Source organism: Cervus canadensis, chromosome 15, assembly GCF_019320065.1.
Source record: "Cervus canadensis isolate Bull #8, Minnesota chromosome 15, ASM1932006v1, whole genome shotgun sequence".
In the NCBI taxonomy this organism is placed as follows: domain Eukaryota; kingdom Metazoa; phylum Chordata; class Mammalia; order Artiodactyla; family Cervidae; genus Cervus; species Cervus canadensis.
Window position 1 is genome coordinate 45,644,689 of NC_057400.1, and position 12,441 is coordinate 45,657,129.

Below are 12,441 nucleotides of genomic sequence, written 5' to 3' on the forward strand. Positions count from 1 at the left end.
AAATAGCATATATCTACATTAATCTGTGCCTTTTATTTATCATGTTATATTTCTTTATTGCATTAAACGGTTTATTTCTTAAATATTATTCACTCATTAAAGGAGAAAACAAATTAGCTTAATTTAAAAAAGAAGAATGGATTAATTATGTGATGATGCATATTTCCATTGACTCACCATTTAGAAAAGAATATGTGCCTTCATGGGTATTTATAAAAATATGTATACATGACCTTCTGTACCTAGAAAATAATCACTTCTTAGGTTTATGAGCAAGAGAGTTTGTGTTTTAAATAGAGAGACTGCTGTGTGTAGGAAGACAAGGGAAGAAATAACTCTAGCAAATAATAGCACAACACTGAACATCTCTGCCAAGGAGAGACAAGCGCTACTGCTGCATGAATCTTTAGATCAAAACACACAGTTTAACTTTGCTCTACATTTTTACTGCTGTGTTGTTTTAAAGGCATCGTGGGACCTAAATTCTTTACAATTAATTTGTCGGACATCATTTAGGATGATCTTAAGGCACTAGGGCGCATTTAACATTTTATAGAATTACCAGAGTGACTTCATGTATTCGTATAGTGACTCAAATGTATGCCTGTAAGATGCTGTTTAAACCACAACAAAAAGAAATACCCTATGTCCCTGATTATGCGTGCACTGTGCCTTGCAAGGGGGGGAAAATAGCTATGTTTCAAAAACAAGAGGAGTTAATGAAAATTTTAAATTGGCCTTCCACATGTATTTAAATGAAGTATTTGACTATTTGGGTTTCCTTGGTTACCATAGTCACTGCTGACAGCTTCTTTTTGGTGGGGAAGGGGAAAGCAGGACTCTAAAACAAAGAGTTAAAAACACTTATACATTAATAGACAAGGGGGGCTGGGGGTGGGGCTGTGATGCCGGCAGCCCGGCGCAGTCGGTGCCCACCCCCCATCGCGGATTCCAGTTCTCGGGTGATTCAGGTATTCTGGCAGAACTGCAGTTCCACAATTCCTTACCCAGCATTCCGTTTCAGCTGCTGGAGGGCTGCCCGAGCCTTATGCAAATGAGACCAGCTCCGAGGCTTTGACTGCAGAAGCGAGGGGGGGAGGGAGGGGGCAGAAGGGAGTTCAAAGGTCACAGGGCTGGTGGAAAGCTGGATCAGTTGCCCGAAAAAAATGCACTGGGCTCCTCTGCAGCAGTGTTTTGCAGCAGTTACATGAAGTGTGCTTTATGTCTCAGAGTGAAGATCTTACAGCGTGTGTGCCGTAGTCGTTTCAAGTGCACGCAGGTACGGTGACAGATTTCGTGATGCGCCTGATTTTGTTCCTATAAAAGACACCGATGAGGATTGGCTATTTTAATTCATTGTGGAAATCGGCAGGGTGTTCTTGATTTTCAGCTTCCCTTAACTAGTTTATTAAATCTTCTTAATGTTGTCTCAATTTGAAACGTGGGTGTTTTGTTCTAATGGAATAATGTCATGAGAGAAAAAATTTGGGTTGGGGATCCTAAATAATTCCATTTTGGAGAAAGTTTTTGATTGGAGGGAGGTATCTGGGTTGAAACATCTAGTTGAATGTCAAGACTTTAAACTTTTAGAGGATTTTCACATATTTAAGAAATCTGTTTTAAATAAGAACCTAAGATTCTTGTGAGGTATCTGGAACTAAATAATGGAGTTCTTTTGTTCATAACCCTCATGATACCATAAGGACAGTTTCAATAAGTTATATTTTCATTTCCTTTTAAGAGAGGGTTCATTTTGGACAGTCTTTGTTCTGTATTTCATTACTAAACACCTTATCAAAGAAATAACTTCTTATTTGGGGGTTGCATCCTTTAAATACTTTAATTTTCATAATTGTTATTAATTTTCTTTGGAACTTTTAGATAATGCTATTTTGAACTCAACATGTTCAGCTTCCTATGACTTTTCCTTTCAGTTAAGTCTGGATTGTGAAGTGAACCTCATAAATGTCACAGGCAGGAAAAAAGTCTTTTTCCATGGACTAAATTTCACACTTTAGTAAAATGTGTGATTACATCATAGTAAAGTCTGACCTGAACCAAACAAATGTGTCCTCACTTTTATTGTTCATATTGCTTTTTTATTTAAAAAGCATATTTTAAAATAAACCTAATTAAAGCAGCATGATCAGACAATCTATGTCATTAAAATTTTCAAATGTGTCAATTCAGCAGTTACAATGCTGATGGGGAAAAATGTTATTGTAATTTGCATCAAATATTTATCTGTTTACATTATAGGTTATATGTGTATGAAAATAAGTTGGAAAGATGAAGAGGCAAAATAATGTTTCGTTGTGAAATTGCTTTATGCTTTCATATTTGCCTAAGATATTTTGAGTGAATTTTATGAACCTTACCTACAAAGAGCTAGTACATGTTTAGATAATTACTTTCTTTTGCATTGAAAAGGGGGGCATTAATTTTATTATAATGATTATCAAGATTTGGTAGTTTGGCACTAATATCTTTTATTTTCAAATGGGGTACAGGGAGTATGGAGGGCAGACCAAAACAGGAGAATGGCCATTTAAAACAGTGAAGGACAAGTATTTTAAATATTTATGAAATCACTTCATAGTAGTCATGTAGGGCCAGATTCTCATCCTTTATCACACTATGGGGACATTCTGACATTTATCCAGAATCCTGAGATTAAATTAGGAAAAGATACTCATATTTTGTATGAGTTTTGTAAAGACAAATAAACTGCCATTTTCTTCTAAACTCTCTTTTGTAACTTTCAGTAATGACTGCAGCTTAAGGGGGTATATTTTAAGTCAATTGCCCCTTTTTATGTAGAATGGAAAATGCTGTCCTTTGGTCCAAACAACATATTTGGTTGCTTTTGTTTTATACATAGGTATATAATTTTATGAAATACATATTTACATATATTTTATATATTCATATGTTGTTATATAAAATATATATAATATGTATATATTATATATGTATGCATACATACTACATACATACATGTATTTCAAACAGCCAAATAAAGTCTTTCTTACGGTCAACTATATTTTATCCAACAATTTTGAAAAGCAAACCTCTTTACTTTTAGCTCAGGTCATGCCCAGAGTTTATACCTACCAGCCCTCTACACATGTTACACGCAGGGCACAGGGAAGAGGAAAGAACTAGGTTTAAAATTCATTTAGCCTGTCCAATACTATTAACTTTGTAAATGCAACTGCTACTACCCATTAGCACATTCTGAATATAGAAATAAAAACAGTGAGGGCAAAGAAGTAGCGCCTGTGAAGATTCTTGTAGAAAACGTGGTAATAGACAAATGTGAAATAAAGAGGATTGTTGTGCTTTCGTGAGCCACGAGAGAGCTATATATGTCCTGCGGCAAATTTATTGCTTTGAATATCCTGGAGAATTTATGTCTCTATGCAAATTCACTCAAAACTTTGAAGTCTTTTTTGCATTTGCTTGAACCATACAGCTTCCATACAAGTCTCAGCAGCAGGTACCTAGTAAGTTAATGGTCTGGATACTTAAATGCATATAGAAAAATGCATTTCTGTAATACAAATGAAATTAAATTTAGAAAGTTAAGAGCAAATAGAGTAATGTAAAAACAAATCATTGAAGGACGTACACAGTGTACTTTACGAGGTGGTATTATATCAGACTTCAAAAAAATCTTTAAGGATTTTTCAAAAATTAATTTCCTGCTTTCTGATTACCAATCTGTCTTTGTCATCATTTGAAACTAGAGACCATATTGTAAGCTTGGAAGAGATTTTAGGGCAAACATGTTGTACTCAGTCTAGCAGGATGGAACATAATCTAAAATCTACAAATAACTGTTGTCGTCTCAAAATTGTGTGTATAGGTTTTAGGTTGTATTATCAATATATGTGTCCTTTCCCTGAAGTTCTGGTGCCTATGAAAAAGAAAGAAGAATAAAATTACAACATATAGATGAAAAATGTGAAGAATAATTGAGTATTCAAAACAATCACATTTTTTCATCTTAAACTGGCATTTCTTAGGAAACAGTCAAAACAAATGATTGCATTTTTATTGCCTATTCTAAAATGTAAATAGACTTGTATTAATTTTGTTGAAGAGTATAAGGATAATACAATTGTAAGATGGTTTTAAAGGTCTTATTTTTATTCCATATTATTAGACAGATGGCAACATTATAGTAATACTTTGTCTAGGACAGTTGGAAAGTAATCTACTAAATTAACCAATTTTCCAAATATGTAAAGTTTACAACTTAAATGGCCAGTTTTTCTTTAATGGTATTGGTTTCTTGGAAGTTAAAATATGGTACATATCATTCTGCTTTGTTGAGCAAAATGGAAATCAGTTTAGGCCCTTCTTCATGGCATAAGAATTATTTCCACCATTACGCTGACTTATAGCAAATGATAACATTGTTCCTCAACTGTATACCAATACTATATAGTGTTAGTTGCTCAGTCATGTCCAACTCTTTGCGACCCCACAGACTGTAGTTCACCAGGTTCCTCTGTCCATGGGATTCTCCAGGCAAGAATACTGGAGTGGCTTGCCATTCTCTTCTCCAGAGGATCTTCCCTACACAGGGATTGAACCCGGTTCTCCTGCCTTGCAGACACATTCTTTACCATCTGAGCTACAGGAAAGTCCAGTACTAAATAGTGTTGCCATTATATACTTTCTAGCATATAGCTCTATATGCTTTCAATATACTTTATGTGCCTTTTATATTTTACTCTTTCTTTTCTCCTGTTAATATTTATTATTTTAGTAATTAATGATTACTCCTTATCTGATAGTAATTTAAAATGAAGTATGTGCACTTAGTTTACATTAAATTCTGTATAGCTTAGACTTTGGTGGGCAGAATGGGGAGAGGTAAACATCCCTCTGTATCACTCCTATGTGCTGACCTTCTGACACATGCAGATATGTAGTATACTGAGCACAGAAACGTAGAATTTGTCTTCGTTTTTCTTACATTCAGGATATTTAAATCATGTTGGAACTCCAGATAAATGAGAAATTGAGTTTTGTTGCTACAATGAGAATCTGTCATACTAAATCACCAACAGGGATTTGAAATTACTTTTTCTAATAGGGAATGAGGAATTTCTAGCAGGTATACCAAAGAAAACACACAGACCAATTATCTTGGTGGCGTTTGACTAAACACTGGTGCATATACCTATTCTTACCAATTTCAGGAGTTGTGGTCTATTTCATACTTAAATCCTGGGACTTTGAGATACACCACCTTCTACTGCCATGCTAATTATTACTCAGGAAATCTCTCATCTCCATGTAAGCTTATGAATGCACATATTCATTTAGAAATGCATTATTTAGTTGTTTTTGTGTGTGCATGCATGTACACATGTGTGTATGCCTAACATTCCCCCCAATCATATACAAGAAAAGACAACAGAGCCATCAATCCCTATTTCTTCAAAATTCACTAGTATAGTGTATATGTTAAGATACATACAGTGGTTAATATCATACCCATTAATAGGTGGTCTCTTACACTCCAGAGATTTTTGAAGAGCTGAAGAAATGTTGCTTCTCATTCTGTAAGAATTAGAATAGTCCAAAGTACTGGGGAAAAATTCTATATCATGGTCTTCTTTTGCCCACTAGCATTTAAAAATGCCTGAGAACTACTTTAACAAGCCTGGGTAATTTTGTCTAATACAACAAAACATTGTAAATCTATGGCAATTCATGAACTGAAAAACCAGGAAAATATTGTATATTGTTTTCTTGATAAGTAAGTGCTTTTATTATGTAGTTTTAAAGAGTGTAAGTTCACACTATATTGTGGAGTGTGAAAAGACTGAATAGCATGGTGTTTGGGAGTTTACTTTCAAGTTTCAACCCTGTTGTCATTTCTAAAGCATGGTCTGCCATTTACAATCCATGTGGCCCTGGACAGGGTACTTGAAAACTGTAAGCCTCATCTTCATTTGCAAAGTGGAGATAATTGTGTCTGTATCAAAGAACTTTTATGAAAACAAAATGGCATGATGCATGCCTGGCACAGAATATGAGCATTATAAGTGAGAACTATAGTAATAAATTAGTAATATTTTTCAACCCACAGGAGTCGGTTCCCTGGTCCTCATATGACAAGTTCAGCTTAAGTCTATAGTTACAACACTCTTGATAAAATTTCAATGGATGAAAAAAAAAACATGTTTTCCAAAGATAGAAACCCACTAGGAGAGAGGTCATACCTAGGAAGTACTGAGCAGTTGATGCCTTATATTCAGATGGGACAAGTAGAAGTGGCAGCCACCACAGTTATCAAATTCAGAATATATGTGGTTTCATAGTCCTACCAACTAGAAATGTAATATCCACAAAATCCTCACATATGTAGTAATATATGCTTTTTTTGAATTTTGTTTTATATCCTTTGTTGCTTTAATATTTTTCATTTTTAAGGCTTTGCTCTACTATTTTTTTCTTTTCCACGTTGACTTTGTACAATTAAGGCATTAGTTGTTCCTTTTCCACCCAAAGTTCCTGGTTTATCCATAGACTATGTGTTGCAGGAAGGGGAACCTCTTCCAGGGCCTGAAACTGGACTCCTGTCTAACATTCAGAAGTGAATTGTCCGAGGAGACACATGTGCTGACAAAGCAAGAAATTCTGTTGGGAAAGGGCACCTGGGCAGAGAGCAGTAGGTAAGGGAACCCAGGAGAACAGCTCTGCCGCGTGGCTCGCAGCCTTGGGTTTCATGGTGATGGGATTCGTTTCCGGGTTGTCTTTAGCCGATCATTCTGACTCAGAGTCTACCTGGTGGTGCACGCCTTGTTCAGCCAAGATGGATGCCAGAGAGGAGGATTCTGGGAGGTGGTCGGACATGTGGTGTCTCTTTTTGACCTCTCCCGAACTCTTCTGGTTGGTGCTGGCTTATTAGTTCCGTGTTCCTTACCAGGACCTCCTGTCGTAAAACAACTCATGCAAATGGTTACTATGGTGCCTGGCCAGGGTGGGTGGTTTCAGTCAGTGTGCTTCCCCTAACATATGGACCTTTCAATTATAGAGCGAGCATGGCTCATGTTCGGTGCCCAAGAAACGTTTGCTGATCCAATGCTGTTGTAGAGCAGGATTCCAGTTCTGCCTCATGACTTAAAAGTGCTAATTTGTTTAAATCACGAAAAAAAATATTCATGGACTCACTGCTGTTTTAAACTTCCTCTGGATCAGAATGATGTCTAGAAATACTGCATCAATTGATGTAGTCACAAGGTTTTTCCAAAGAAATCTAGAAAATATATCTACATCTTTTTTACTTAAAAATCATTTTAACAGTAGCATACCTAGAAGTGCTCTGTGATGACTATACATGAGTAGCAAGTGTTGGATAAATTGGTGGTGGGGAGTGGGGAATATCATGATTCTGCTTTTGTGAAACTTGTTTGAATGATGAAACTTTTCTCAATAGTGGGTTTCCAAGTTTTAAAAGATTGTATGAGTTTGGTGTGCTTTATCTCTATTGTGAAATGATTTTAATTTATGCCAGGAGAACCTTCTCTGAAACTTGAAAATTCAGGTATTTAATCTTACTCTCTAAATTATTTTTACTAACTGCTGCTTCATGCAATGTCAGCTGCAGGTTGAATAACTATTTACTATCTGCCTTCGGTAGTAAAAAAATCTATATCTTGCCTAAGGTAGTGATCATTTTAAAAGACATGTAAAGTGCTTTTTCTACTTATTCTAATTTTTCAAATCATCTTTATTTTTTTGCACAGTATCTTTGGCAGGATCCCAGTGCTTAGACGGGTATGGTCCTGAAGTTTGACCATATTTATTATGATATCCACTTTAGGGTACTTTATAAGGAAGTGTTTTTAAAAGATCTTTCACTTCAGTCTATTCCTATGATTCTTCTGAAGGAAAAGGATGTCATATCTCTCAAATATCTTTTGATCTATGCTGACTACTCTACTATTTAGTCAGAAAATTTCTAAACAACTGAAGAGAAACTTAAGTGCTCAGGAAAAAAAAAAATGTTATCTTCCAGTGCTGCAGTAATAATTCTAAATTCTTTCACATTTGTGTGGTCCTTTTTTTTCCCCTAATGTGGGAAGTCTTGCCAGTCATCCAAGAAATTAGACTAAGTCTTAATAGAAGCATATAAAATAATTTTTTCATTGGTACTTTTTTTCATAGGAAAAATAGGCTTACAACAGGCACTTGATCCATTTTCAACAGTTTTAAAAGCCTTATCGTGTTCCTGGTTGGGTCTCTCTTCTCTTGCTAACTGAAAATGCATCCTGAAAGTTAACTTTAGGGAACAAGTTTGGCTTTATGTCCACATGTATTCTATTATATCGTGTTGCCAAATAACAACTAATGAACGATGTTTTTAGGGTTAGGAGGCATTGAAAACCAAGTTCTGGCTATCTTATGTGGACTCTAATCCCAATGACAGGTAGTATGGAAAGCTTCTTGGGGTTCTGTAGAACCCCTTTGGCATTAGTCAGTGGAACAGCCTTCCATTCCTTTGTCAGCAGTGCATGCATCAGTTTAGACATTGCAGTTTGCACACAGTGAGGCAGGACAGTACTGACAGTTAGAGGCTCCCACGTTTGATGGAGGCCAGGCTTCTTTCATTTACTCCTTGGTTGTGGGGACTGTACTGCATCAGAGCCTGCTCTTACTAGGTATGCCCTGCCCCTTATTTTGATAGAAGTGGAAACTGAGACGCAGAGGAGGTAATCCTCTTACCTAAAATTAGGCCACTTGTTAGTAGCTGATCCAGGATTAGGTTCCAAATTGATGACCATTCATTTACTGAACAGGCACTGGAATACATATTCAGTTCAGGAAGAACTGTACAGTCAAGTATGTGAAACAGTCAGGTGAACTAGTAATTCTGATGCAGTGTAGTAAATACTGCTCAGGGCATCTGTGCTGTGATGTAGGGAGGTCACTAGACCCAGTGTGATGCTGGTCAGGGAATATTTTTCAGAGAAAGTCTGGCTCCGGTCTCCTGGGCAAATGACCTAGATCTCTGAAACCACAGTTTCCTTTGCTAAAACTACCCTGCAGACTTGGGGAAAAGATTACAGAGGATAGGTGCAAAGTGTCTGGCCCATAATAGATATTCACCAAATGGTGACTGGCATTATTATAAAAGGAAAGAGGCAATCTAAACTACATCTTAGGAAAGACAGACACTGTTTAGAAAGGAACCCTTGAAATCAGCAAGGAATGTCCCCAGGAGATGCAGTGCACTCTTTGGCACCTATGGCAGAAGAAGCTAGGGGAGAAAGAACCTTGCCTTGGGAGGGGGATGACCCTAGTGTAAAGAGAACAGGATGCAACAGATGCTCAGATTTCTAGGATACTTTAAACTAATGTGTTTCCAATCAATCATTCTTTTAAGTTCTGGATGTCCACCAAAGCTGAGAAAATGGCGTTAAGTCACTAGAGCAGACGTTTTTAACCAGGAAATCCATGGATAAATGGCATATGCATGTGTGCACTTGTTTCAGGGGCAAGCATTAATTTCTTTAATTAAATTCTCAAACTGCAAATCATCAAGCTACAAAATTGTCGAAATTCAAAATATATAAAGTAACTCAGACCTTTAACTCAAGGTCACAGGTCACTCTGGCATAAGGAATTCATACATAATTGGGGAACCCTCCAATTGTTTCTCCAACAAAAATATTCATTAGACAAAAGCACTCCCAGCATTTTTGGCTTAAGCAGACACCTGGACAAGAGAAATATATTTGGCTAACTTGCACTCCTTGAATTGGCAAGCCACCAGTAACATTTTTCACATTGGTGGTGCCCCATGGAAACACCTTGCAGGATTTTACCTTGTGAATTCATTGCCAAATCCCTATCTTCTTGGCAGCAGCTATGTCAATTTCTTGCCAAATGGGTTAAGGCAGAAATGGCCTAATATTGTGAAAGAAGATATCCCCCTTTTTTAAAAAAGAAATGCATAAGCATTCTGAGACCGTTTGGCATGATGTGGTCCAGGCATTGAAGTCTGATGCCAACTTCTTAAGATAATAATTATCTTATTTAGTAGCAACTTCAGTCAATAGTCAGTGTTTGATTCATGTAACAGTGTAAGGGCAGTAGCAGTGTGAATGTTAGGGCAGAACAAAGATTACTCAAATTCATGGTGTAAAAAACTGAGGATGAAAAAGATTTTGATTTAAACTAACTCGTTTAATATTGTATCCTGATGGGCTTTCTGGTGGCTCAGATGCTAAAGAATCCACCTGCAATGTAGGAGACCCAGATTTGATCCCAGGGTTGGAAAGATACCCTAGAGGAAGTCATGGCAACCCACTCCAGTATTCTTGCCTGGAGAATCCCGTGGACAGAAGAACCTGGTGGGCTATAGTACATGGGGTCGCGAAGAGTGGGACACGACTGAGCGACTTCACTTTCTTTCACTTGATAACTAATGATATTCCACCAGGAAATACCACTGTATGATATTTTCAGCCAAGCCCTCTTTTCTTAAGTACTGGAATAAAACCTGCACACCATCAATTGAGCAACTGTCCTCTTCATCCTCTCTCTGGCCCTGTAGACAATCTAGTTGATGAAGTGTGACATTGTGAATAATCTTGGTTTTGCCAGCTAAGCTTTTCCCACCTGCTATCACAGAAGAGCCATACACCAGTATTTTCATCAACCTGTTTGCAGTGCTTCTCATCTCATCATTTGAATTTGGTGAAGCAGCCAGAGGAAACATCAAAATTGCTTTCCATTCTGCATAACAGTAAAGGAGAATAAGCTGCTTTTTCTGGGCAACTGAATCCTGACACTGGTGGTTCCTGGGCTCTGGGCCCATTGCTGACTGAAGCGAACAGCCTTAGCTTATCAGAGTTGTTGGGAGAGAACTTTATTATGGCTTCTTAGTTTTCTGTGCTTGCTGGAAGAATTTGATGAGGATGTAAAGTAAATTATTTTCTTCTTTGACAAACCAGGAAGAAATGTCCTTCATGTCAGGTTATAATGCAAGCTAACATGCTCTTTTGATATATGACACATCACCAAGGCAGAAGGGTCTTTGTTAATGACCTTTTTTGCAGTTAAAGGTTACTCTCATTTTGATTAACTACAAAATTAGCAAGCAACCAATGCAAAGGATACACCCAGGTAAAACTGAACAGAGGGGCTCTAGACACACTTCTTTGTTCCTGAGAGAGGACCATGTATAGCTCCTGGTCTAAGTGGCCTCCATGGAATTAAGGACCTGCCAGGTCAAATGAACCATCAGGCCAGGGAAGAAACAGCATCTCACTGAAAATATCTCCTCATTACAATATAAAGAAATTCTTGCCATGCCAGAATTACTTCCTTTTAAATGCATTTTTTCCAGCATCGGTGATAAGGCAAGCTTGCCCTTAACTTATTAACTATATCCCACCTCCCTCACCTTTTTTTCAGTTGTTTGATGAACTCATGATTCACCCTAATGACCTCACATGTTTCATTTACTGGGTTTTGTCTGACTGGTAAAGGATAGGAATATTCGTATGCGGTAGTTCCAATTAGTGAAGTGAAGTGAAGTGAAGTGAAAGTTCCTCAGTCGTGTCCAACTCTTTGCGGCCCCATACAGTCCATGGAATTCTCCAGGCCAGAATACCAGAGTCAGCAGCGGTTCTCTTCTTCAGGGGATCTTCCTAACACAGGGATCGAACCCAGGTCTCCTACACTGTAGGCAGATTCTTTACCAGCTGAGCCATAAGGGAAGCCCAAGACTACTAGAGTGGGTAGCCTATCCCTTCTCCAGCGGATCTTCCCGACCCAGTAATCAAATCGGGGTCTCCTGCATTGCAGGCGGATTCTTCACCAACTGAGCTATCAGGGATGCCCCAGTTCCAGTCGGTAAAAGGCATCTTTTATGTAGATGTTTTCTTGATTTCATAGCCATCCTGCTTTTTCACCAAGAGCCAAGAACACCAGTTAGGGTTGTCAGAAGAAAAGCAGGATGCCCAGTTAAATTTAAATTTCAGATGAGCAACAAATAATAGGTCAATTTATATCTCAAATGTTATGTTTTTAATCTAAAATTCAAATGTAACTGGGTGTCCTTTATTTTAATTTGCTAAATCTTGCAACTCTAAAATGATTCTTCTCCAAATAAAAGAACTCGCTGTACAGAACTGAGATTGATGATGCTCTTCAGCCATATTTTCTGTGGCCATTTCCTTATAATACATAGCAAAACATTAGAAAATAGGGATAGACTGTCATAAGAAAAAAGGATTAAACATAAGATGAATATAAATGGGATAGTAAGAACTCAGTGAGTTACCTAGAAAAGCTATGAAATTTTTAGGCTGTTGAAAGAGGAACGTGAACAAGATTCCAACAAATACCCAAAATTTAGCTTCAGTCATTCTTCCCGAGGCATTAAAATGTACATTTTTATCCAATATC

The 12,441-nt window shown here is 37.3% G+C and overlaps 1 protein-coding gene across 4 annotated transcripts in view; it reads left to right on the forward strand.

Annotated features, from left to right (window-relative positions):
• The window catches only part of CSRNP3 (cysteine and serine rich nuclear protein 3), a 196,145-nt gene that overhangs the window by 96,060 nt on the left and 87,644 nt on the right, over window positions 1-12,441 (forward strand). The window contains exon 1 of one of the 4 annotated variants that reach the window (XM_043488095.1): window positions 1,143-1,279. The exons of the other annotated variants lie outside the window; for them this stretch is intronic. The gene's annotated coding sequence lies outside the window, so the exon portion shown is untranslated. Of the gene's footprint in view, window positions 1-1,142; window positions 1,280-12,441 lie in introns of those variants that run through there. 4 annotated transcript variants of the gene reach the window in all.